This window comes from Artemia sp. Qi Xiang Cuo, chromosome 1 (genome assembly GCF_049724085.1).
Source record: "Artemia sp. Qi Xiang Cuo chromosome 1, ASM4972408v1, whole genome shotgun sequence".
In the NCBI taxonomy this organism is placed as follows: Eukaryota; Metazoa; Arthropoda; class Branchiopoda; order Anostraca; family Artemiidae; genus Artemia; species Artemia sp. Qi Xiang Cuo.
In genome coordinates, this window is record NC_142794.1 from 78,992,190 (window position 1) to 79,019,440 (window position 27,251).

General features: G+C 38.5%; 1 protein-coding gene across 4 annotated transcripts in view; it reads left to right on the forward strand.

Moving 5' to 3' along the window:
• Zip99C (Zinc transporter Zip99C) overlaps window positions 1–27,251 on the forward strand; it is a 99,721-nt gene that overhangs the window by 39,974 nt on the left and 32,496 nt on the right. Inside the window, exon 1 of one of the 4 annotated variants that reach the window (XM_089096312.1) lies at window positions 26,934–26,954. The exons of the other annotated variants lie outside the window; for them this stretch is intronic. The gene's annotated coding sequence lies outside the window, so the exon portion shown is untranslated. Of the gene's footprint in view, window positions 1–26,933; window positions 26,955–27,251 lie in introns of those variants that run through there. 4 annotated transcript variants of the gene reach the window in all.

Genomic DNA, 27,251 nt, shown 5'->3' on the forward strand with positions numbered 1-27,251 from the left:
AAAAGTAAAGAACTCCAATAAAACAAAAAATGAGCAAAATAAAATCAAATAGTCTACCAAGCGTGAAACTACCACAAATCAGGATCGATAAATAAATGAAACCCAAAACGAACAGAAATTCAAATAAGTAACCGAGTCAAACTCAAAGCGAGAAGAAATTAACCCAAGTTGGGCTCAAAACCCCTATGCCTTTACAAGGCCCAAACATAATTTGAACTCTACTGAAAATATTATAAATATTTTTACTTTTATAACTTTAATAAATCAAATAATATTAACGCTTTGATTGCTAAATATCAGTTAATGTATATTAAACTGACAATGCACACTCATTTGTATTTTTTCAGTAAAGTGCAAATTATGTTCTGGCCTTGGGAAGGCATAGGGGTTTCCTGCAAAAAGGTATAATTTCCTGAACTTTAAACTGCGTGGAACAAAATGGCTATCTCAAAATTTTGATTGGATGTGTTTGGGGGAATGATGGGCAGGGGGGGGGCTTGTTGCCCTCCAATCACTCAACTATGAAAAAAGGCACTAGCCCTTTGAATTTCCAATCGAATGAGCCTTTTTAGAAGTTTCTACAACAACGCCTTCTATAAAAAATCTTATATGCCCCCAGGGCGAAACTTACAACCCTTGCCCTGAAGGCTCTGGGGGAGTGTCCTCCTCAAAAACATAAGTTCTATCTGGAAATCAACTACGCTGAACAAAATGGTTATCTCAAAATTTTGATTGGATTTGTTTCGGGAAATGGTGGGCGTGGAAGGGGTGTTACTTGCCTTCCAATCACTTTCGACTATTAAAAAGGGCACAAGCCACTCCAATTTCCAATTGAATGAGCCCTTTTCGAAGTTTCTACGACAACTTCTTCAATATGAAGTGCCCTGCTCTAAAGGAAAAAAATACATAGTACATTGTGCCAACATCGTTCTTATATGCCCTCAGGGTGTACTTTAAAACCCTTGCCATGAGATTTGTGGGGCAGTGTCCTCCTCAAAAATATATTTTCTATCTGGAAATCAACTACACTGAACAAAATGGATATCTCACAATTTTGATTGGATGTGTTTGGGGTACTGATAGGCGTGGGGGAGGGGCTAGTGTCCCTCCAAACACTCGACTATTAAAAAGGGCACTAGCCACTCCAATTTCCAATCGAATGGGCCCTTTTCGAAGTTATCACGACAACTCCTTCGATACGAAGTGCCCTGGTCTGGAAAAAAATATAAAAAAAATAATACATTGTGCCAATATCGTTCTTTACTTAGGCAGCGCTATTGCGCTGCCTATGATCAAATATAACGAACTTGGGTAGTTTTATCATTTCCTTAGCGCATCATCCAAACAGCTTAGCAATATCCCCTAAATTATCCTTATCTTGCACACATTTTGTAAATCCATCATCAGTTTTGGCCTCCTTAGTTAAAAGTTCTTTTGTCTTTGAAATTGAATCTCTATAAAAAAAAATTCCAAAGCTCGTTTTAAAAACACTTCCTTCTATTCCGATAGCCATTGATCGTGATATATAGTTCTACATTGAACTTAACATTAAGTTTCCTATAGGTTGGCTGGCCCCCAGCCCCCCATTGCACTTCCTGGCTGAAGGGCCATGAAACGGAGATCAGCACCACCGGTTTGGACCTTAAGGGTCTAGTGCCGCATCCTTTACCTTTTTTCCATGCTTGAAACAGGTTTTACACTTTTACATAGTGGGATGAATTCAATGTTTACTCATTGAATGCCAGCAGCTAACAGGCATCTCACTTAATCAGAAAGAAGGTTGAATAGCCATACAGAGATTACCGGGAACAAGGGAAGTGCTGAGATCTGCTCACCTGTCCCCTGCAATTTAAGTCTAATTAAAACCGGCAGGTACCTATACAGCGCTTCCGGCAGGTTCTCTCCCCTTTCCTGCTTGCCCCCAAGCGATCCACGCAGTACTGTCAACACACCTTAAGAAAAGGTTGAAATCTGCTCCAAATTGACTGGATTCTAGCAATTTGGCTATGTTTACAACATTCGCTGGAAAAAATCTTCTATTGGCAACCTCCAATCAGCAACAACGAGCTAAAATAATTGTTTCCAGGGGAATTCATAGCAGTCAAAATAACCAAACAAATGATAATCCGATTATAAATAAAAATCTTCAAATAAGTGTCCACTGGGAAATCACTCACAATATAAAACAAGGTTTTATCCAAAAATGAGTTCTTTATACCACATGCTCTAGATCATGACTGTTTGGAAATATTGGAATGCAAACAACAAGAGCTACCTTAGTGTCACAGCTCGCTGGCTTAAAGCATACGTTTCAAGAGGTTCTGCAACTATAGCATCCCATAGATTTATTGGACCTCATGATTACACTACTTATGCATTTCAGCTGAATACTGTAAACAAAGAGTACAAGTAGTCAGTAGAGATGGGGGTTTGTTTCCGTGCCAAATGTTACGAGTTCCCGGGAAACAGCTAGATCCCCCTTCTGAGCCAATCAGCGACTCGGTTACATCCCCCTTCTCAGCCAATCAGAGGGCTTTGTTTACCATAACAATTCGACCTACAGATTTCGTATATAACGGGCATGCAATGCGATTCAATTATCAGAAAGTATTGTGACACAGTTGATAAAACAATGGATAAATTTGATGAGCTTGAGGTCTTGGCAGCCGCAATTAGCAATGTAAGTACATTTCTATTTTCAAAAGAATTTTCCTTGGACACCCTCTAGTATATTCAGCTAAAACATACATTCCTCCCCTCTCTATTTCCAGCTAAATCCCCCCCCCCAACAAACCATACAATCTTTATACTCAATGTAAATAAATTCCATTTCCCTTTATATTTCCAACTCACCACTCCAAATTCTCACAAAAAGAAATAGCATTTCAATAAATTCCTTCCTTCAATATCCCAGGTAAATCCCCCCCCCCACAGCAAACTATACAACCCCAAATTCTCGCAAAAAGAAATACTTTTTTCGATAAATTCCTCCCCTCTATATTTCCAGCTAAATCCCCCCCCAACAAACTATACAACCCCAAATTCTCGCAAAAAGAAATACTTTTTTCGATAAATTCCTCCCCTCTATATTTCCAGCTAAATCCCCCCCCAACAAACTATACAACCCCAAATTCTCGCAAAAAGAAATACTTTTTTCGATAAATTACTCCCCTCTATATTTACAACTAAATCCCCCCCCCCCCACAACAAACTATACAATCTTTATACTCAATGTAAATAAATTCCATTCCCTCTATATTTCCAGCTCACCACCCCCAAATTCTCACAAAAAGAAATAGCATTTCAATAAATTCCTTCCTTCAATATCCCAGGTAAATCCCCCCCCCCACAGCAAACTATACAACCCCAAATTCTCGCAAAAATAAATAATTTTTTCGATAAATTCCTCCCCTCTATTTTTCCACCTAAATCCCCCCCCCCCCCCAACAAACTATACAACCCCAAATTCTCGCAAAAAGAAATACTTTTTTCGATAAATTCCTCCCCTCTATATTTCCAGCTAAATCTCCCCCCCCCCACAACAAACTATACAATCTTTATACTCAATTTAAATAAATTCCATTCCCTCTATATTTCCAGCTCACCCCCCCCAAATTCTCACAAAAAGAAATAGCATTTCAATAAATTCCTTCCTTCAATATCCCAGGTAAAAGCGACCATTGACTTCCGTCAATTTCTAATGAAAATGGTGCTCTGGTTTTGACAATACATTTCCGCACAGGCATATAAATAGTTTGGCACCCCTTTTTCCGGTTTACAAACACGGTCAAGTCAAAGGGTTTCTCCGTCAAAATTAAAACACTTTTAAGCAATAATTAGGCACAGACGCAATGCGCTATTTGGAGAAGAGAAACAGATTAAGATCTAACAATAGAATATTATGTGAGAGGGGGCAATACATCGCTTCTAACAGCTTCATTGTAAGTAAATTATGTGAAGGGGGATTCTGTGTGTAGACATATACGGTCACTGACAAGAAAAATATTGTGTAAATATATAATTTTTTCAAGCTTTCAATAAAACTTCTTTATATTCCCAGGCGGGGTGCGTGAAAATTATGCTTTTTAACTTTGATATGCAAGGCTAGAAAGAAAAGTCTTTAGGAGTTGCATAAAGCTTATATTATGCATAAATCGAATAGCATTTTTAACCTATGTTTGCGAAATATAGGCCTACAGGTCGATGGGTTAACGATCTGATTTAAAGCCTATAGACCGGAAAATTTAAATGGTAAAAATAGAAACAATGATTTCTATCCTATTGATATAGACTACTGATTGTCTAATAAAAACGTTTGATTTCTAAGTCTAATATATTTCTCGCGAAATTTTTGCTTTTTTAGTGATAAACTAAACAAAATTGTAGTTAATAACTTTCTTTCTGTAAAAAGGGGGAAATTATTTGATTTTTCTTCTCTTCTTTAAGGCAAATTATCAAGAATTTGCGGACCCTATGGCTGACGCAAATAGCGAAGAATGCGTGCCCCCTCCATCCAAGAAAGCGAAGGCCAATAATGCGCCCCCTGCCATGCAATATGATCGCTGGCCAAAACCCCCCAGCTCCACACTGCCTGCCCAAGTGCAGCCACCTACGCAAGCCACTCTTAATCGAGCCTCAGTTATACAATATGCTCCTCGGCCGAAGCCCCCCAAACAAGTGTTGCCTGCCCAAGTGCAGCCATCCATGCAAGCCCCTGCCCCGGCTATACAAGATATTAACGTCGGTCCCTCCACCCTCCGACAGACGTTACCTGGGCCTTCAAGACAAGCCATAGGCCAAATGTTGGCTCCCTCTCACGTAATATCTGAGCTATCAACTCCCCATCAAGCGTCAGTGCACTCTCCGTCAAGTCCTGAGCCTTCCATGCAAGATGGAAGGGTTGACACCTTCAAGCAAGTCATAGACCAACCAATGGCTCCCTATCATGTAATGGTCAAGCCTCCAGCTTTCTGTCAAGTGATTGATCAATTTGAAGACATGAGTATTTTTTTTTCAATCAAGTAAGCTATTTTTAGCTGTTAGAGAGCCTTTACTTTTGTCTTTTCACTTTTTTTCTATCATTCAGGACCAAGAAATATCTAAACAAACCGATTTTTCAACACTGTGTAAAAGTATATCTCAGAGATTTATTAACCCCCCTCCCAACCATTATTTTCTCTGCCCTCCCCTCAGAGATATCTAAATATATTTTTTTTGCAGAGAAACCACTCTTTTCTAATCTTTGCTATCGCGTCGATAACTCATAAGCGAATATTTTTAGGTAATTTAAATTAATGCTCACCTTTTGAAACTCTATTCCATTCACATAGTTTTAAGAGAGAGATTATTCTATTTGTCACATATGGATCCCGTAATTTACACTGAATATTTCAATCGTGTCAAAGATTTTAGTGAGTGGAAACCAAGTTAACGGTTCAATTCTGGAACATTCGCGCGGCGGCTTACAAAAATTAAACTCATGTGTTTACTGAAACTTTATGGACTTAGAGAGAAATGACTTATGATCTAACAATATTTTTTTGGGGGCATTATGTAATTGGCCGCGGAGCCAGTGGGTCTGGGAAGCGCTGTGGAGCAAGGTTAGGGAAGCGCCACGGGTCAGGGAAGCGTCACGGGGTCGAGAAGCATCGCGGGAAGCGATGCGGGCCCCGAGAAGCGCCACAGGGATGCGCCACGAGCCAGGGAAGCGCCATGGGTCCGGGAAGCGCCACGGGCGCGAGACGAAGGGCGGGAAGGGATGCGACCCCCGAGAAGCGCCACAGGGATGCGCCCCGGGCCAGGGCGGCGCCCCGGGTCAGAGAAGCGCCGGGGGGTCGAGAAGCATCGCGGGCCGCGATGCAGGCCCCGAGACGCGCCACAGGGAAGCGCCACGAGTCAGGGAAGCGCCGGGGGAAGCGCCCTGGGGCAGGGAAGCGTCAGGGGCGCGAGAAGCTGGGCGGGACGGGAGGTGCCCCCCGCGACGCGCCCCAGGGATGCGCCCCGAGGCAGGGACGCGCCCGGGTGCTGGGTAGCGCCGGGGGGTCGAGAAGCAGCGCGGGACGCGCTGTCGCCCCCGAGACGCGCCACCGGGACGCGCCACGAGTCCGAGACGCGCTGCATGGGGTTGCCACCCCCCCAAAAAAAAAAAAAAAAAAAAATAAAATAGTCCTATGACATATCTTAGATAGTGGTTAAGCTATTTTTTTTCATTTATAGGTTGTCCTTGTCCCCTACTCACCGTCTAGTGAAGAAGGGGAAGAAGATGCATCTTTGGAGTCCCACAACAATTTAACATGGGACAACTCTATTGAAGTACCTGACAATATTGATGAGTTTTTAGATGATTTTTTTTAATGTAGATAATGGTGCAGTTGAACAGGGGGACTTGACCCCAAATACCTTGCTACTTTTAGACGATTTCAGGGGGAACCCTCCTCCCTCCGATTACCCACTTCAATCAAATGAAGTGGAGCATAGTCCGGATATTGTCGAACAAGTAGGGGGAGGGGATATATCTTTCCCCGATTTTCTTTTGTCCAATACAATATTGAATAATATAGTTGTTTTCACTGCAACGTGTGGGGATCCCTTTAATACACTAATGGGGGGAAATTTTGCTTTTGATCCAGTAGAAATAGTGCATGCCTATGTAGATAAAATTCGTGCACTACTGGAGAACCAAATTCAATTGTGGGGGGTAGGGATTCAATGAAGGTTTCTATCGTTTTAAAGATTTTTTATTTGACTAAAGGAAAAAGCGAGGTGTATTATCCTTTTATACAGTCCGAGATGTGCGTAATTTATCCAAATTTAGAAAATTTTGAGGAAGTTTTCAGCGAATGGGTAGGACCAATTATAACGCCTGTCGAAAACTATAATGAACATGGGAGTGGCTCTCTAGTTTTTTTCATTGAAAATTTAAGCACTAATATATGTAAATTTAAGAAGGATTTTATTTTAAGAGGGGGAGCAGGTGGGGGGTATGAAAGAGATACAGTTTTAAATTATAATCCAGATCTAGAAAGTTGTCGCGGTATCCAGAAGATCTGTTTTGAAACAGATTAAAAATGTTTCAAATATGCTTTCCTCCTACCAGCCTTTCAGCCTCTAGCAGATGAAGCAACTAAAACGAATTTAGATCATTGGACTGTACATGGGATGGAAGGGTCTGATTTCGCAGTTGTAGATTTTTCTTGCCTAGAAGGAAAATATCCAGTAACGCTAAAATCTATTGATATGTTTGAAAGGGCTAATGCTCATTTAAATATCGGCGTTACTGTGGTACAATACGAGACAGAATTTGAAGATGGCGCTCGTTCTAAAAAGAAGGGGGTGGTATTCCCCGTCAGGGGCCCGTCAGTTGATTTGGTTAAACACTGGGTTTGGTTGCTTTACACACCACCTAGTCAACCGAACGCAATCGGTCATTTTAATCCGATCACTGACATTAGTAGAGTTCTGGGGGGTGGCAAGCATAAGGGGGTACGTTTTTACTGTCCAACATGCCTGTCACAATTCCGTAGTGATATAAAACTACGGGGTCACATGAAGCATTGTAGACGGCATGGATATCAGACAGTGGAGACGGTTTCAGGGGATTGGGCCATTTTACGTTTTAAAAATTTTCAGAATACCCTCCTCCAATGCATCAAAATATCTTTGGACTGTGAAGCTAAGCTGGTGGAGGTGAACGATCCCCAATATCCAAACCGAATCAAAGAACACCAGGCCATTGCAGTGTCCTATGCCCATGCGCAAAGAGATAATTCTAACACCATGCGGTTGTTAGAAATAGTAGAAACATTGGATGAGGGGCCCGAATGCATGGTCAAGGCATTGACTAAACTGATTGGCACGGTTAATGGTGCTATTTCTCGTTTGAGAAATACGCATTATCCAATGGTGCTGTCTGCAGAGGATCGTCTCGCGATTAAAAATCAAAAAATATGGGGGGTATGCAAGGGGGAGTTTTGTAGAGGAGGATAAGGGGAAAAGAGGAGGGAGGGGGACAGTCAGAGACCACGACCACTTGTGGCAAGAAATATCATCTGGGGGTAGTAATTTTAGGGGAGTAGCCCATCAATCATGTAATTTAAACGTTAGCCAACAGTTTTTTATTCCTGTTTTTATTCATAATTCTAACTATGACTTAAAATTTATTTTACCGGCACTGGCACGTATGCACAGGGAGGGAGGGGGAGTAAATAGTCCATGGGTGAATAATTCATTTACCTACAATATTATACCCAAATCGGCCGAGAAGCTATTGCTTCTCGAACTGAAATGGCAGGTAGTGGATAATGAGCGTACGTGCTGGAATAAAATTAGGTTTTTAGATTCTTTTAGTTTTTTCCCCAAATCCTTAAGTCAACTAATTCAAGTGCAGAAAAGCGACAATTTTGATAGCTTTCCCTTGCTTAAACACATCACTTTCCAGACAGTGAAATGTATGACTTATTAACCAGCAAAGGTGTATATGCATATGATTATTACTGTTCTGGCGCTCGCTTAAGCGAGGAGAAACTACCTCCAATTGAAGCTTTTCACAATTCACTCACCAACAGTGTCCTACGTACAATTCACTCACCACAGTCGAAGAGTACGAGTTTGCCAAGAAGGTGTGGGCTAAGGGGGATTGTAAAAATGGGTGGGATTATTGTAGACTGTACTTGGCCAGTGACGTTCTAACTCTGTTGGATATAGTCTGTAAGAATACAAACCAGATCTATTCAGAGTTCGGATTAGATATAGGATATTATTTTTCAACACCGAATTTAGTGATGGATTTAATTTTAAAAATTAGCAGGGAGGAAATAGGGCTAATCACCGATGTAGACCAACACCTTTTTGTAGAGCGTTCAATGAGGGGAGGGTATGTTTTTCACGGGGACCGGGTCTTATCAACCGATCCGAGCGGACAAAGCACTGGTGTAAAGTCAAATGCAGTGTTCTTGGACATGAACTCGTTGGACCCCTCGGCAATGTCACACTACTCTTTTCCGTGTGGGAACTATCAATGGCTTGAGAATCCTTGTGAGTTTCCCGACATTAACACCGTCGAGGGCAACGGGCCACCAGGAGGGTTCTTTGAAATTGACGGTCACATTCCGCTGGCCCTTCACGACTCTGTCAAAGATTTTGTTTTTCCCTGTATCAATCGACCAGTGACCTTGGACTCGCTGAGCCCCTACAATCGATCATTGGTTGAGGATATGGGGATGCATTGGACTCCCTCTACACAAAAACTGATTGCTGATTTGGACCCTAAGGAGAATATTGTTTTTCACCATTTTCTTGTGCACTGGTTGGTGAATAATGGTTTCAAAATCACAACAATAAATAGGGTCCTTCAGTTCAATCAGACACCTTATTTGAAAATGTTGATCAATAATTTTGTCGATCAAAGGTTTAAGACACATTCAAAGGGAGAGAAGGAATTGTACAAGCTCATTCTAAATTCAGCGTTTGGCAAAATGTGCGAAAGCGTACGTAACAGATCTCGCTGTGACGTCGTGACTGACCCTCTAGAGTGTGCACGAATTATTGCCGACCCTAATTTTACATCATTCACGAGCATAGAGGCCGGCATGGTTCTTCTACACAGAAAAAAGCGAAATGTAGTACTGAACAAGAATATAGCAGGAGGCAGTTCAGTACTCGAAATTTCAAAAAAGCTCATGTTGACATTCTTTTACAATGTGTGGAAGGTGCAATGGCCACGGGAGGGGGAGGTTCAATTATATTATGGGGATACATACTCTCTACTGCTAAAAGTAAAAACTGAAGATTTATTGGGTGATTTGCAAAATGGGGTGCACATCAGCTCGCGAATGGATTTCACCAACAGGATTCCATCCCTCTATCCCGAGCTGGTTAAACATCAAGCCCCCAACCAACTATTAAAATTAAAATCTGAAACGGGGAGTGATTTGATATCTAGGGGGGTGTTCCCGGGTCCCAAAGTTTATTGCGTGGAAACACATAGTGGGGATGAAAAGAAAACATGTAAAGGGGTGCCTACACGCTTTGTAAAGAGCAATTTTAACATGAGCGTATACAAAGACTGTGTAGAAAGTAGCCTAGTGCCAAGAGCACAAGTGCTTGCAATTCGCTCTCTACAGTATAGAAATTATACTGTGAGAGTGGAAAAAAATGCAATGTCATGTATATCCGACAAGGTCTATGTGCTCGAGAACGGTGTGAGTGTCCTGCCCCATGGCCATTATCGTATTTCAGATCGAGTTTGATGCATTGACTATCGTAATCAACTTGGTCTGGATAAACTAATCTGACTAACCACCACTCAATCTTTCATAAATTAACTACCCGCCCAACCCGTTCATGAATTAACTAACCCAAGCACTAACCACCACTACTAACCCATAGCAGTGACGACAACTATTTTTCCATCGCGGCTCCAGGGGGGTGGGGGACCCTTCCCAAGGCCGGTTCCCGGGGGGGGGGGGGCACCAATCACTCTACTATTAAACTGTGGTAGTTCCAAGTGTATTTTATTGTATAGAAAAGTGTTGTATAGAAAAGTGTTGTACAAAAAGTGTTTAAAGACAATAAGTGTTGTACAAAAAGTGTTATCATTGCTCATGTTGAAGAAGTGTTTATCGTAATAAATGTTGCCATGAAATATTGTTTTTTGTTGTTCTTGAATAGACGGGAAAATTACTACTTATTCATTGGGCACATATGATTTACAGTTAGTCATAGTCCGACTGTTGTCAACAGCATGTATCAATTTAAAACACCCTTCAGATCATCTCCGTGTGGACCCTCAATGTCGGGGAAAACAACGCTTTTAGCTAGAATAATTCAAAATTGCGATAAAATGTTTTTGAAAAACCAAAAAAAATCTACTATTGCTATAGTATTTGGCAAGAGTCCTATGATAAAATAAAGGCAATTGCCACAACCATACCAATACAATTCATAATAGGACTTGATGTTTTCAATAGTATTGAACCGAACTCATGGCTGATTATTGATGATTTGGCCGAATCCATTGAACAGTTCTCACAGAAAATGCTGCGAATGTTCACTGTCCAATCTCATCATGAAAACATTTCCATAACCCTAGTTCTACACAATCTGTTTCATCAGAGCAAATGCATGCAAACCCTTGCTTTGAATTGCACTATCTATATTATATATCGAGTCGTGCGTGTTTATATCGCACGATAAACTCTCAAAAAAAAGAAATAACCACGCGCCCCAAAAAGGATTGTTTCATCGTACAAACAGTCGACTAGCAAGCCCTACGGTTAAAATTTATTTGATCTCAATAAGAACAAGCCCGAGGATCTACGTGTAGTCACCGACATTTTCGACAATGAAATTACAGTATATCTTCCGGTGAACACTAAAAAGACCTATTAGTCGCTATCATGACACTGAAGAAACTACACGAACAACGGCATTTATTTTCTGTTCTAAGCACTTCAAAACCCTTGCTTAGGAAGGCCATACTTAAACATGGTGTCGACAATGATTTCATTAATCTAATATCTGAACTTTGTTTAAATTTAACTGTGGGCAATGTTCAATTGCCAGAAGGCGTTAGACAACAGACAAAGCAACATCGTTCCACTGTACGTGCATTGGATTTTAAAAAAATGGTAAAAAATTTAAAAATAACACGACTCCCTCAAGCGGGCGGTAGCTTCTTCACACTTTTACTACCGATAATCGCAGGACTTGTAAACAGTTTTCTCTAGATGGCAAAACCATATAAATTAACGCCATTTGACTTGTCCTCTCGCCCATCGAACATTTTGAAGACAATCTAAACAAATTCATTAATGATGAGAATATTGCCGATGATAAAAAACTGCTTTTACTTCAAGATGCATTGCGACGTATGGACAAACATAGACCATATCGTGAGAGACCCACCATCGCCTCTAAACAAGAAACATCTCAAGATTCTGCACAATCAAAGGAGAAGGAATTGAATTCAGTTGTATTGAAAATTGGAAACCTACTGCCACTGTCCTATCGAGAACAGAGTAAAAGAGTATTATCTTATCTCATGTCGGAATCTGGTGATCAAGTTCAAGTCGAGAGCACAGGGAAACTAATTATAATTCGGGGAAAAAGTTATAATCTAGTTGATTTAATTTGTGATATGTTGACGAATCTTAGACGACTCTTATCCTTTGACGATAATCTATACACCTTTCTAGGTGTATCAAACTTCCCCAAAAGTCTTATTGGCAATAAGCAAATTCTAAAGAAATTAAATGAACATCCAACAACACCATTTAAAAAAGAAGAAGAAGAAGAAGATACTAGCACCACTGATTTTACAACACCTGTGGCTGCTAGTCAAAAGCGAAGACAAATTGGTTCACCCACCAGTGTGCAAAAGGGGAGTGGACATTACACTACGTGTTTACGTTCAAAATGGATGAAGTTTTGAAAGGTGTCTATGAAAATGTTGGCGAAGCGGGAAGTTTAAGTTCTCCCAAAACGCTTTCTAGAGCTGTGTCCGGCACCACATTGAAAAAAGCAAAAGAGTATCTAGAAAATGAATCAAGTTACACACTACATCGGAATCATAGACTTCGCAGTAAATAATATCGTCAAACTAAAACCTTTTCCCCTCTGCATATAATGCGAATGGATCTTTTAACTCTAGACACACTTCAACAACGTCACAATACACCCTACAAATATATTCTAGTGGCAATCAGTATCTTTAGTCGCTATGCCTATGCCAATCGGCTGCGATCAAAGAGAGATGTTGAAGTTGCTCAGGCCATTGAAAGCATTCTCGAACAGGATTCCTATAGAAACATTCAATCAGATCGCGGCAGTGAATTTGTTAACCCTCATGTGCTAAAGGTTCTTTTGAAATATAATACAACACTCTATCATAGTCACAGTCCTATAAAGGCTGCATTGGCTGAACGATTAATAAGAACGATTCGTCTATTAATTTCAAGATATTGTACATTGAAAAATACATCTGCTTTTATTCATGATTTAGATAAAATCATGCAGATATACAACCATCGACCACATTGATCTCTATCCAACTCTAGCCCTCGGGATGTTCATTACAGTGAAAATACGTTTGATGCTTTTCTAAAGCAATAATCCAATGGCAATGAGAAGAAGAAGAAGAAGAAATTCGATGTAGGTGATACTGTTCTAATTAATAGAAACAGCAATATTTTTGATACGATGACATATTTATTGAACACCGAACTTTTTAAAGTCTCCAAAACCCTAGACACTACACCCATATCATACCGACTACTTGACAACAAATTTGATAAAATTTTCGGTGGTTTTTATGAATATGAACTGCAAAAAGTTATAAACACTAGTGAAATTTATCAAATTGAAAAGATATTAAAGAGTCGTACTCGTAGGGGCAAGAAACAGTTACTTGTTTGCTGGCTAGGATACAACTCGGATTTTGATTCTTGGGTCAGTGGTGAAGATATTAACAATGCCCAATGATTTCTATGTGACTTTCATGTCCAACGTTTCTGATCCTCTCTACAACGACTTGAATAAAACAAGTGATTTTTGGACAAAACTCTCCTCCACCATTAAATTCGACGGAAAGTATGAAGTGGCTCTTGTCGACTGTATTCTCAAAAATACTTATGGCATCCTGAGAAAAGATCGTAAATATGAAATAAAAATCAGACCGTATGATTGGCCACCACCACCAGGTGATCAAGAACAAATTCAAAAAAACAATTGGTTGGATTACCAATATATTGAATTACCATGCGACGAACCAGCCTGTATGATCGATTGATGTTGCTCCATTAATAAAAGAATTTCCGCCCGTAAAAAAGGAGCCTTTCAATTCAACTGTTCAAAGGAGGGAGTAAGATCTACATTAGTTAATCTATTGCCAGCGAAAAAGTTATTCTCAATGATAACCTAAAGGATGTTCTTGGCTTTAAGCTCAATATAATCAACGGCAAAAGTGCCGGAAACACTAATTTCATTTTCGCTGATTACCCGCCTGCCTTCTCCACAGACACTTGTATATATCTCTATGCCTCATTTGTGGAAACATCTCGGGTTGGTAATTCAAATGTCCCCCTCCTACGAGTTCTTGAACGAAAAACCAATCAAGAACATATTCATCACTACAATATAAAGCATCTTCAGTATATTCCAGTAAACACTTCCTATTTGGAACTCTTTAAGTTAACATTAAGAACTGAGTTGAGTGATCCAATAGCAATTTCAAAGGGGTTGGCTGTGATTACATGTCATTTTCGACCCATCGTTCAACAGCAAGGTGTCTAATAGAAAGGTGGTATTCACTTGTCCTGATATTGACTGCTATGTTAATACTCTTGGCCCAAGACAACAAGGCAATGGAATGGACTATTACAAGGGCCGCTCGTCAATGTCTGGCTACGGTCTTGGCAGCTGGTTTGCTAAGCTGTTTCGCTCTTCACTACCACTGGCTAGAAAATATCTTGTACCGGCTGCGACAGATTTTGCAGCGTCTACACTATATGATTGGGGTTCTGGCAAGGATTTTAAAAAAAGTGCTACGGAAAATCTTAGGTCTAGTGCGCGAACCCTAGGTGAGAAATTAAAACAGAATGGTAAAGGTTTTAAAAGGTCAAGAAACAGTGCATCACTCATCAGTCTCTACTCAGGATGGAAACGAAAGAAATCCCTTTTGTCAAAGAAAAGAAAGCCAACACGTAGTGTAAACAGAAGGCCCAGGAAGAAAATTGTTAGATCGAAACTTGATTTCTTCTCTTAAGATGTCCTACCTACCGCATAAGGATTTTCAACCTTCAATCACCGCCTCATTAAATCTATTCAATGCTGAAAATGTTGATGTGAGTGTCAACCATGGATACTATGAACAATTCTATCCACTACAACCACTCTCCAATAATATCCACTTTCAAATTTATTCCAATGAAGACTACTTCTTGTATTTATCGTCCACATTTATAGATTTGCAAATGAAAGTGCGGAAATCTGATAATACAATGCCAGTTCGAGCTGATGGGATATCCTTTGAAAATTGTATACTACATAATTTATTTCGTCAAATTAGTGTCTACATCAATGGCACGCTGGTGAGCACAAGCAACAATCTCTCCAACTATGCTAGCTATATCCAATTCATGCTGATGACACCCAAGTCATATAAGGAATTGAGAGGCGCCTCCAATGGATATGATTATATTACTAATACTGATAGTACAGATGCGCTTAAAAATGCTACAACTAGTGAATTACATCTAGTTGGAAAAATATATCATGAAATATTTAATATACCCCAATGGCTGCCACCCAATGTTAAAGTGGATATAAAATTGACGCTTGCACCATCCAAGTTCATACTTAGAAAGGACATTGATACCAATCCCGATGTAAGTCTCTCCCTCACCTCAGCAATGCTACATGTACGCAAACAACAGGTTTTGAGTTCTGTTGCTTTGGCCGTGGAAAAACTGAGAGCTAATGGAAATAATATTAAACTACTTGTTCCTCATACAATCACCAATCAACGTCATATAGCAATGGGCTCACGCACCTTCACCGACTCATCCTTTATCAATGGTGAAATCCCCTCGAAATTGGCCTTGGCATTTGTAAAGAGCGCCAGTGCAATAGGATCATGGATTGAATGCCCACATAAATTCGAGATGTTTGGACTTTCATCTCTTGTGTGCAAAGTGAATGGTATCCCACTCTACAATCTATCTTTTGATAAATCCTATAGAACATTGTATGAGTTGACCATGCAAACCCTAGATCATGATTCGCAACTATTTGAAAATGGTATAACCGAAGATATGTTTGCTAAAACACATGGTATCATTGTATTGGATTTGTCTGGCACACAGGATAGGAGTATAGTACGTACGGGGACTGTGCGTTTAGAGTGTACATTTGCCGACCCATTGGCTGAGAGTATTGCACTAATCTCACTAAATCAATATGAAACCTATTGGGAAATCACTCCCGAAGGCAGTGTTCTACTAGACTTGGCGCCATGAACACCAGTCAAATAATCAGTGTATTTAATATGGACCCCTACATGTCCCAGTACAAATCATATTGTCTACCCTCAGACTATCTTGGAAAAATTCAAAGTGCGAACAATACCTTGATTATTGTTAATAGCAGTCCATCGACTGTGCTGACGGGTCATTGGCTGTGCATCTATCAAACAGTGAAGAATATCGAATTTTTCGATCCTCTTGGCCTACCCTATACATTCTACACGCCTCACATCAGCAACAATATTGAGAGCAGTGGGAAAACTATTATTCAAAATCGGAAGAGGGTTCAGGATCTAACGACTAAGAGCTGTGGCTTCCATGCGCTACTATATTTTGTGTTCCGATGTCGTGGTTATACTTACAAGCAGTTTCTCCACATTTATGGTGACAATCCACGTCTGAACGACTTTCTAGTGGAAAATATACTTACAAGTGTATTTAATATTGATTTCAGTGCCCTAAGAGTAAAGTGCTTAAAAAATGTTTGTGAATTTGTTTATTAATAAAATGTATATATACAACAATGTTTTTAAATCTTCACTTTAGATTTCTTCCTCTACTAGGTAACTGTCGTGAACCACTAATACTTGTAAATCATTTAGATTCACTGTATATTGATCTTGATTGACTGCAAAGTCGGGGTCACATTTTCTGCAGTACAGTGTAACTTCACTCTTGTCATATCTCTTTGTATAGTCAATGATACTATTTACATTCATATCATGAAATTCACGAGTTTCAATCTGTCTATTTGAAGCAATATCACATACAGTGTTTTCAAGTGGTGAATCACATTCGGTAACTGCCAAATAAAAATCGCTTGGTTTATAGTCATAGTAGGCAGTGTCGTCACAGCGATGCCGTAGAAACCAGATTGTCTTGTTACCCCAGCAGTTGAATCGTAGACCAGATTCCTCTTCCCAGAATAATTTAAATCCACGACGATACCAATCTCGTAGAAATAAACTAAAATCACGTTTAGGATTCTTTCCGATCATAGCGGTGTAAGTATTCTCCCACTGATCACATTTATCATTGTGACTATTGTAGCATAGGTGCCCGCTAGGGTGTGAGTCACACACCTCCTCAAGACATGAATTACATCCTTTAATTTGTACTGCATAGCCTCTATGTAATTTACAGGGATTACATAATTTACACTTTTCATTATATTCATCTATAACTGTGCAATTCTCACATTGAGTCCAACTGCCAAGAGTGTACATGCACAATGGACATATATAGAACATTTTGGTTCCCGATGTCAACTCTCTCACGGCTAAAACGAAACTGATCCTCTTCGCTCGATAAATTCAAAGTGTAGGAAAGGGGAGAGGAGTAACTCTGTGACGTCGCCTCTTTCGAAGGAGGAGCCCTCTTATTGGCTGAGAAGGAGGATGTATCCGAGTCGCTGATTGGCTGAGAAGGGGGATGTAACTGTTTCCGGGAACTCGTAACATTTGGCTCGGAAACAAATTCTATTTTTAGATCATGACATCTGCCTCGAATAACAATAACAACAACATCTGGCTCGAATAACAATAACAAATTGGATCATAACATCTGCCTCAAACAGGAAGGAAGTGTCATTAACTTTGCTTCGAATAACAACAACAGATACTATTTCCGGATCATAACATCTGCCTCGAATAACAATAACAACAACATCTGGCTCAAATAACAATAACAAATTGGATCATAACATCTGCCTCAAACAGGAAAGAAATGTCATTAAGTGTTTCTCGGAAATTCACTTCCCCCTCGAGTCCTAGATCAATAACATTGTTTCCCGTTAATGCGCATGTGCAACCTTCGTTCCGGAGCTATTGCGCACAGAAACATCAAATAAATCGACCTTGGAAAAAGAGGTCATTGACCGATTACGCAATCATTCTCCCTAGGGATTCCATGTCCTTATTTGGAGTGCAAAAAAGTTGTAGATGGCAGCAGGGGTGAGGGGTGGGAGTAGAACCCCCATCTCTACTGTAGTCTACATTTTCTAGACTCCGTACTCAATTCTTCTCAACATATATTGTCAATAATTTAAACAAACTATCAGATGCAACGCTATAACATTGCCTATAGTTGGCTTCAATGTTGTATTATTATTATTATTATTTTTCCCAGAGGTACTTCATATGGAAGGGATCGTCGTAGAAACTTCAAAGGGGGCTCATTCGATTGGAACTTGAGAGTTCTAGTACCCTAATTAACGTTTACGTTTGGGGTCCGGCCTAGTCATATTTTTCCGCTATGGTGGCGCTATTTGCCACTTTCATCATGTTCTATAGGTTTCACCCGGTAAAGTTTATAGGTCAAAAGTAAAAAATAGTGCGAACACATGCCAATGAAAGTTATTATCGTTAAACATCTAGACTTGAAATTTTACCAAAGTACTAAATATTAGCGGAGATTTGACTATGATATAAGTAGCCGACTACTTTTGGACAAGGTATATTTTGAAGTAAGATTGAAAAAAAGAAAGAACTGAAGGATCAGGAGTTTCTAGTGCCTGGTATATTTTACTTGTTTAGCTGTAAATATTAAATGCTTATTTTAAAATCAAATTGCCAGTTTTTCCCCGTCGCGGATTCTTGCGCGATATAGTTGACTCGAGTAGGCTAGCCATCTCCGGGGTAATCAAAAAATTTCTTTCTAAAGAAAGAAAATTATTTCTTAGACCACACTGCCTTTTCGTTTACAAAAATGAAAAAGATAAAAATGGGTTTAATTTAAATAAAGTTTTATCCAACTCAAAAATTACGCTGTGTAAAATTCGAGAACAAAACTCGAACCGGTTATTCTTGTGTCTGTATTAAAAGACAATTAGTTTATATTCAATGAAAAAAAAAATGGCGGGGGTTAGAATACATGAGAGTTATGTAATTTGGGCTATATCTTTGCATATTAGGGGGGGGGCTAAAGTATTTGGAGAATTTGAAATTAGAAAACAATTCTTATTTCATAATATGCAGAGTAATTGCAGGTAATACATTTTGCATGCAGACCCGCTATATATTAACCCCACCCCCTAGTGTGTAAACATATAACCAAATTTGTTTCTAAAGCATTATATTTTCATCCCGTTTTTTTTTTTTTTTTTAGGAACTGCCTAACTTTAATTCTTGTGTCGGGCGGCTATAACAGAAAAGTACTAACCTGTTTTTTATCTCTCGAGTTTTTAACCGGAGAAAACATTTTTCTGCAATTCGAAAATCGTTTCCTTTTGTAACATGAAATATTTTATTTACACACGTACCAGAACAAAAGTAATTGAAATTTGAAATGCTATTTTTAAGTCAATAACCACTAGGTTGTTTTCTCCGTCAGTTAAGCTTGTACCATATTGTTGCCTAGCTTTTTTGGGGGTGATAGGTTTCTTATTGCAAAAAAAAGTATTTGTTGTAACATTCGTACCAGTACGCCAGAAACAGATTATTGCTTTTTAGAAATATCTAGATTTAGAAGTGCAGACCTCAAACAATGTGTCAAAGAGGGATTGACCGCATGCCGTTTCAGTGGGAGAATTTTTTTTTATTCATCTCAAACCATTTTCAAAAATGCAAAAATCACCTTTGTATCGTAAAAACTTGTTTACTTCATAAGAAGAAAAGCATAGACGATATTGCGACATGTTATGCCTGGGACGCATCAAAGTCACGTTTGTCAACAAAAAAGCCGAATTTCATTAATGACCACGACCGTATCCAAGCGGGGGGAATTACAGCGTTTGAATCTCTGCCCCCCATTAAATTTTTGTCCTACTCGCAAAAAAGTAACAAAAATTTTATATACTCATTTTTTTTGTAACTCCTCCCCCCCCCCTAAAAATACTCTCATCCCCCCCCCCCTAACAACAATCCTGGATGCACCATTGTGAATCGTATGTGGTTTTTCTTTATTTTAGCGTCACTCATATTTCAGAAGCAGAAACCTAATATCTAGATTTAGAAGTACTGATCCCAAGCAATGTGGTAAAGAGGGATTGACCACACGTATTTCAGTGGCAGAATATTTTTTTTCAATCTGAAATTATTTTTGAAAAGGCAAAATCCACCTTTGTATCGTAAAAACTTGTTTACTTCCTAAGGAGACAAGCATAGACGATATTGCGACATTTTATGCCAGGGCTGCATCAAAGTCACGTTTGTTGACTAAAAACCAAAGTTTTATTAATGATCGAGGCCGCATCCAAGTGGGGAGATTTACCGGGTTTTTACCCCTCCTTCGGCCAGTTTGTTTTGGCTTACTCGCAAAAATGTATCATCAATTTTTACAAAATCAATTTGAAAGTTTTTGTAACTTTCATCCTCCAAAAAATATTTCAGCCCCCCAAACAACAATCTTGAATGCGCCCTAGTCAATTATATATGGTTTTGGTACTTGTATAAAATATAAAACACACTCGAGAACTTGTGCTGCGATTACCCGGTTTTTCACGCTGTCTATACCAGACAATAACCTTCGGCTTGTTGAGAAACCAAATAATAGCTGTTATTTTAGTTTAATATTTAGTTGGTATTTTGGTTAGGTTAGGTTTTGTTAGGTTAGGTTTTGTTAGGTTTTGTTACTAAAGTATTGTATTTTCATCATATTTTGTTTTATTTCATTAGCAGTCACCAAATTTCAATTCTCGAGTGTGTCTTATATAATAGACAAGTACCGTGGTTTTTTTTAATTTTAGCTTCTAACTCATATTTTCAGAAGCAAAAACCTAAAATGATTCCTAACGTTGAAAAGTTTCTCAACAAGATTACCCCTTTTGGAGACACTAAGCGTAGACAGTAATATTATTTTTAGACCCAAGATATCTAGCTTCTCTAAGGGAGAGAGAGAGAAAGAGAGAGGGGGATTACAAAATTACTTTAAAAAACGTTTCAAAAATTGATAATATAATGTGTAAAATTGTGTCGTAAAGCTATGGGAATCGCATAAACTCAGCATTTTCAGAACTAAATACAAAAGCTAAATAAATTTAAATTTGAAGTCTGACTCGATTCCGATAGCATTATCAAATAACCTGATACTAGATTGAAGGAAAGCATGTAGAGGATTTAAACAGGATTCCAACTTAAAGATTTGTTTCTACAAAATCACCCCTTTCTTTTCATAAAGTTCACTGAAATCAGATATACAACTGGGGGTATTGGGAGACGCGGCCTTACTGGTGCGCAAGGCCTTGTGCAGCCGGCAATACGCGGGGCCTGACGTTATGGTCGTAATATAGCGGGAGCAATAATAATGTAGCCTCTAGCGGGACTCTTACCAATGTGATTCCTAGGGTTCAGCAGGAAAGTTGTGGTTTAGGGCCAAAAGGGTGTCTAACGAAGGAGGGTTTTGACAGTTTTAAAACCGCTGGCCCCGCTTAATATAAAAGGGGAGCGCAAATTTGCGAACTCAAGTCGTACATTCCACGGTTTTTTCTGTGAGTCCCCTCATGAAGTCACAAAATCACTCATGTGATTGTAATTCATAACATATTTGGCCCTGTTAGCGCGAGGCCCAGTGCGGTAGCACCACTTGCCACCCCCAAAGGACGGCACTGGCTATTAAAGGGGTTGGAATCGAAAGTCCATGCTAGATACTTAAGACCAATAATAATCTAGCAAAAAAATCCCCCCTGAAAACGTATGTATATTTCCCAATAAACAATACTATATGTAAACAATGGGTAAAGTTCATAACTTTCAGCCCTCCCCCGGGGACTTTGGCGGATTAAGTTATCCTAAAAGACATAGGTAGCCTACTATATTTTCGACCATGCGGAACAAAATGGCTGTCTCAAAATTTTGATTGGGTGACCATGGGAAAAAATGAGCGTCCGAGGGGGCCTAGTTGCCCTCCATTTCTTTTGGTCACTTGAAAAGGACACTAGAACTTTTAATTTCCGTTTCAATGAGTCCTTCCACGATACTCTAGGACGACTGGGTCGATACGATCACCCATGGGGAAAAGAAAAAACAAACATGCATCCGTGAACTTTCTTCTGGCAAAAAATACAAAATCCTACATTTTTCCAGCTAGAAGCTTAAAACTTCTACAGTATGATTCTCTGATACGTTGAAACTGCTAGTGGGATTCTTATTAGAGTTCGATGACCTTTAGGGGTTGTTTCGCCTTTTTTCGAAAATCAGGCAAATTTCCATAGGCCTGTAACTATTGATGGGTAGGACTGAACTTGATGAAATTTATAGATATGAAATCAGCATAAAAATCTTATTTTTTGATTTATCTATTGTTATAAAAATTCCGTTTTTTAGAGTTTCGGTTACTACTGAGCTGGTCCGCTCCTTGCTTACAATTCATTACCACGGACTATTTGACAATATTAGCTTCAGCTTGGTGGGAAACTATCGCCCCTGGTACAAAAAACATCACCCCTGGGGAAAAAAAAACAACAAAATTACAGCGCATCCGTGATCTTTCTTCCTGCAAAAAATACAAAATTCCACATTTTTGCAGGTAGGAGCTTCAAACCTCTTCACTAGGGTTCTTTGAAACGCTGAATCTGATGGTGGGATTTTCATTAAGGTTCTATAACTTCCATGGGGTGTTTCTCCCTTTTTTCGAAAACGAGGGAAGTTTTATCAGGTCCTTGACTTATGATGTGTTGGACTAAACTTGATGAAACTTATATATTTGAAATCAGCATTAAAATTTTATTCTTTTAATGTATCTATTGGTATGAAATTTCAGTTTTTCCGAGTTTCGGTTACTATTGAGCCGGGTCTCTCTTTACTTACAGTTTATTGCTACGAACTGTTTGACAATATTATTTTCAGATCGGTGGAAAACGCCATTGTAGCTATATTTTAATTAAATATTTAGTTGGTATTTTTGTTAATTTAGGTCGTATTTTATGTAATGCGGTCTGGGCGCCCCCCTCCCATAATTAATTTTTGTAGTCTCCATAATTTTTTTACTAAACTATTATATTTACACCATATTTTGGTACATTTCATTATGATTAACCCAACTTCACTTCTTGAGTATGGTGGCTATAAGAAACAAGTACCGTAGTCACAGAGCCAATATTTGTTTGATCTGATTTTGATTTAGCTTTTTTCGCGTATATTGAGTCGGGAGTGGTGCTGTAATCGATTTTCCCCCCGAACTACCAATCCAAGTACAGACGTAGTGATGGAGGGGTGGGGGGCTGCGGTCAATGTTATTGGTCAAATCTCATGGAAACATCTTAATAAAATAACAGTAGTACTACAAAATGTATTTTTCCAAATAACATGGTAGCTTTTTTTTAACAATCCACCCACCCTCAGATGGTTGCCGGTATAGTTCTAGGATATACAAAAAAAAAAAAAATGGAACAAGGTAATTATTACTTCATATTTGCAGTAATTTTCTATTAATCAGAGTTTCATGCGTCCTTCCTTTGTTACCCACATAGGCTATATTGTAATATAGTCAAATAATATTTGGTGCTTACATGTTATAGCGACCACACCAAAGAATTGAAGTCTTGTTAATAATTTTTAAATATAAAAAAATATTGATTAAAATAATATACTTTATTAAAAAAAAAAAAAACTATGGAAAATAAAACCCAGAATTATGGGAAGCAGGACGGCCAGAACACATCATATTTAATACCTAGATTAGCCGCCTCTATATATTAAATATTTAGTTAAAATATACCCCCAAAATTGTTTCTCTCGCTCAGGCTAAGCTGATTATCTCCGAGTGAAGACAGAGAACCGATTTCATTACAGATCAAGAATAAAAATAAAACGAAACAAATAATAAAAAAAGAGAAAAACGATGATTATACAAGCCAGTGAAACATATGAACTAAGATGCAAATATTTCGGTCAAGACCTCCGCTTGACCATCCTCAGTTCAGTATAATAAAATAAAGATTAATAATAAAACTCCATGGATACTATAAAAAAAAAAAAAAATTCAAACCTTGAAACGAAACGAAAATAAAATTTGAAGACCCTCTCCATGTAACGGTGAAAGGGTAACTCTCCATATAACGGTGAGAGGTTACCCTCTCACCGTTACATGGAGAGGGTCTTCAATTTTTAGTTGCGCTTCGTTTCAAGGTTTAAATTTTTTTTTTTTTTTTTTTTTTTTTATAGTATACATGGAGTTTTATTAGTAATTTTGATGTTATTATCCTGCACTGAGGACGGTCAAGCGGAGGTCTTGACCGAAATATTTGCATTTTAGTTCATATGTTTCACTGGCTTGTATAATCCTCGTTTTTCTCTTTTTTTATTATTTGTTTCGTTCTGTCATGATGAGCTAGTTTGGCTTTAGAAATTACTTACGGAAATCTTACAGGGAGCACATAACCAAGTCCGTTCTTAATTATTTTTATCTGTCCAAAAAACACACTAACTTAATTACCAAGCAAGAATATCTACAGAATTGTAAAGGTTTCATAGAATTCTTCCAAAGTCTCTTCGGTTTAGATTAAGGCACGCAATCGGAACTGAAATTTAGTGATAGGGATGGTTTTCAATCATTGAACCACATTTTAAAAGACCAAAAAAACCGACGTTTTTTCCTTAGTAACATGATTTCTAGAGTTCGACATTATTTACAGTGTAATCTCTCGTCACCAGATTTTCAAAAGATTTCTAAAATTGATCAAAGTTCTTTCCGTCACGACTTTTTTATGGCTAGAGCTCGTTTATCAGAAAAGTGTTTAAAATTACAATACGAAAAATTTCAAAATTCTAGACGTTTCCTCCCTAGATTCTGTCCTGGCCCGGCCATTGAGAACCTATCTTCGAAAGTTCTTACACCGGAAGAAATCTATATCTTGTCTAAGGGACCAAAATTTTGCTTGTCTCATCCACGAGTAAATTTCTCAGAGATAGTATCCAGTGTGGAGGCGGGTATATTTGGCTCAAGAGATATTGTGGAAAATCCCGATTTACTTCGAGGGGAGGTTGTCAAGAATCTTCTTAACTTTACTCCTTATTCCTCAAATTCAGAAACTCGGGAAACACAAATTCTGGTAAATTTAAAAAGAGACCCAGACATCATTATCACCAGGGCTGACAAAGGGAATAAAATTGTTATCCTTGATAAAATCTCATACAATAAAAAAGTTACGGATATTTTGTCTGACACTCACACTTATAAACCCATAGATTCAGACCCCACCGACAAGTTCACCCGTGAAGTACGAAAAGAGCTGGGAATTTTACAAAATGAAAGACTCATTACTCCACAAATGTACAAAAAGTTTTATCCTAAAGGGTGCTCCGCTCCTAAATTCTATGGTCTCCCAAAAATTCACAAAGATGGAGTTCCTCTGCACCCAATTGTGGCCTCTTATAGTTCGCCGGCTTCCAGACTGGGAAAATGGTTAGCCACAATTTTTCGTCCTCTTATGTCGACGTAAGCTTCTTACATTAAAAATTCAGTACACCTTGTGGAAAAATTAAAAAACCTTGATATAAAAAAAGACACAATTTCGGCCAGTTTTGATGCCATTTCGATGTATACATCATGTGATATAAAAAAATGTGAATTTGCTCTTCAAAAGAAACTAGAAGATAATATTGACCGGATGGATTACAAAACCTTATATATTGAAACTATTATGCGACTTGTTCGCCTTTGCAATAGATATTCCTTATATTTTCGGTACAACAATCAATTTTTCACCCAAACAAATGGGCTCCCTATGGGTACAAGCCTTTCACCTTTTTTGGCCACTTTTTACATGGAACTTATTGAAACCTCCGCTTTGAATACTTTTCCTCTGAAACACCGCTTCTGGGGTCGGTTTGTCGATGATGTGATCTCTGTCTGGAATCACGGAGAGATAGAATTTAACGCTTTTTTACTTCATCTTAATAGTTTCGATTCCAACCTTCAGTTCACCTTGGAACTAGAAGATAATCACAAACTGCCTTTTTTAGACGTCTTAATCTTCAACAAATCTCCCAGCCTTGAATATTCAATTTATAGAAAACCTACACATAATGATAGGTATTTGCATTTCTCTTCCAACCACCCTCCTTGTGTAAAAAGAGGAGTAGTTATATCTTTATTTGATCATGTTATAAGAATTTGTTCAAAAGTTCATATAGTTACAGAATTGAATTATCTGAAGGACATTTCTTATTGCAATAGATATCCCATCAAGTTACTGGAATCCAACATAGAAAAAAGACAAAAAAAAGGCAGAGAAGGATTCATCATCTCCACAACCTCCGACGGATATCATACCTGTAGTGGATGATAAGAAAGTCTTTACTGTTTTGCCCTATTTTCGCAAATTAGGTGACAAATTGCAAAGAATACTTAAAAAACATAACTTAAATGTTACCTTCAAAAATTCTAATAAAATCCAGAACTTTTTTAACAGTGGTAAAGATAAAACGAGCCCTATTTTGGGCAGTGGTGTTTATAGGGTTCCTTTTTCTAGCGGCTGTTTCTATGTTGGAAGAACCCATAAGCAATTGGGGAAGAGATTGTTAGAACACAGGTACTCAATCGACAAAGCTATGGAGCTATGCCAAAGGCCTGCGACTTTTGATTCTGCCTTGGCTCAACATGTGTATGGCAACCCGCACCATTTCGTTTTATTCGATAACACCTCCATTATTGCCCCTGTTAAAGGTCTCATCCAAGTTTTCAGGGAGGCAGTTGAGATAAAAAAGTACATTCACCGAAAGGTTGCTCTCAATAGAGATACAGGAGAAATCTATTTAAGCCCCATTTATAATGAACTAATAAATTCTGATCGTTTTTACTTAAATATTAAAAAAAATAACATCTTGCAACCTAACCTAATCTGTGATGATGTTTTACCTGGAAAGCGTTTAGCCTTTAAAAATGCTCTGCATAAATTAAAAAATTGAATTCCCATTCAGTCCTGTATTTTTTCATTCAGTTACCCTCTCACCGTTACATGGAGAGGGTCTTCAATTTTTAGTTGCGCTTCGTTTCAAGGTTTGAATTTTTTTTTTTTTTTTTTTTTTTTATTGTATCCATGGAGTTTTATTAGTAATTTTGATGTTATTATACTGCACTGAGGACGGTCAAGCGGAGGTCTTGACCGAAATATTTGTATTTTAGTTCATATGTTTCACTGGCTTGTATAATCCTCGTTTTTCTCTTTTTTTATTATTTGTTTCGTTTTATCATGATTAGCCAGTGTGGTCTTAGAAATTATTTATATCAAGAATAAAGTGTGGTCGCTATAACACGCAAGTACCTAATATACTAATCTAGTAATTATATTGAAAT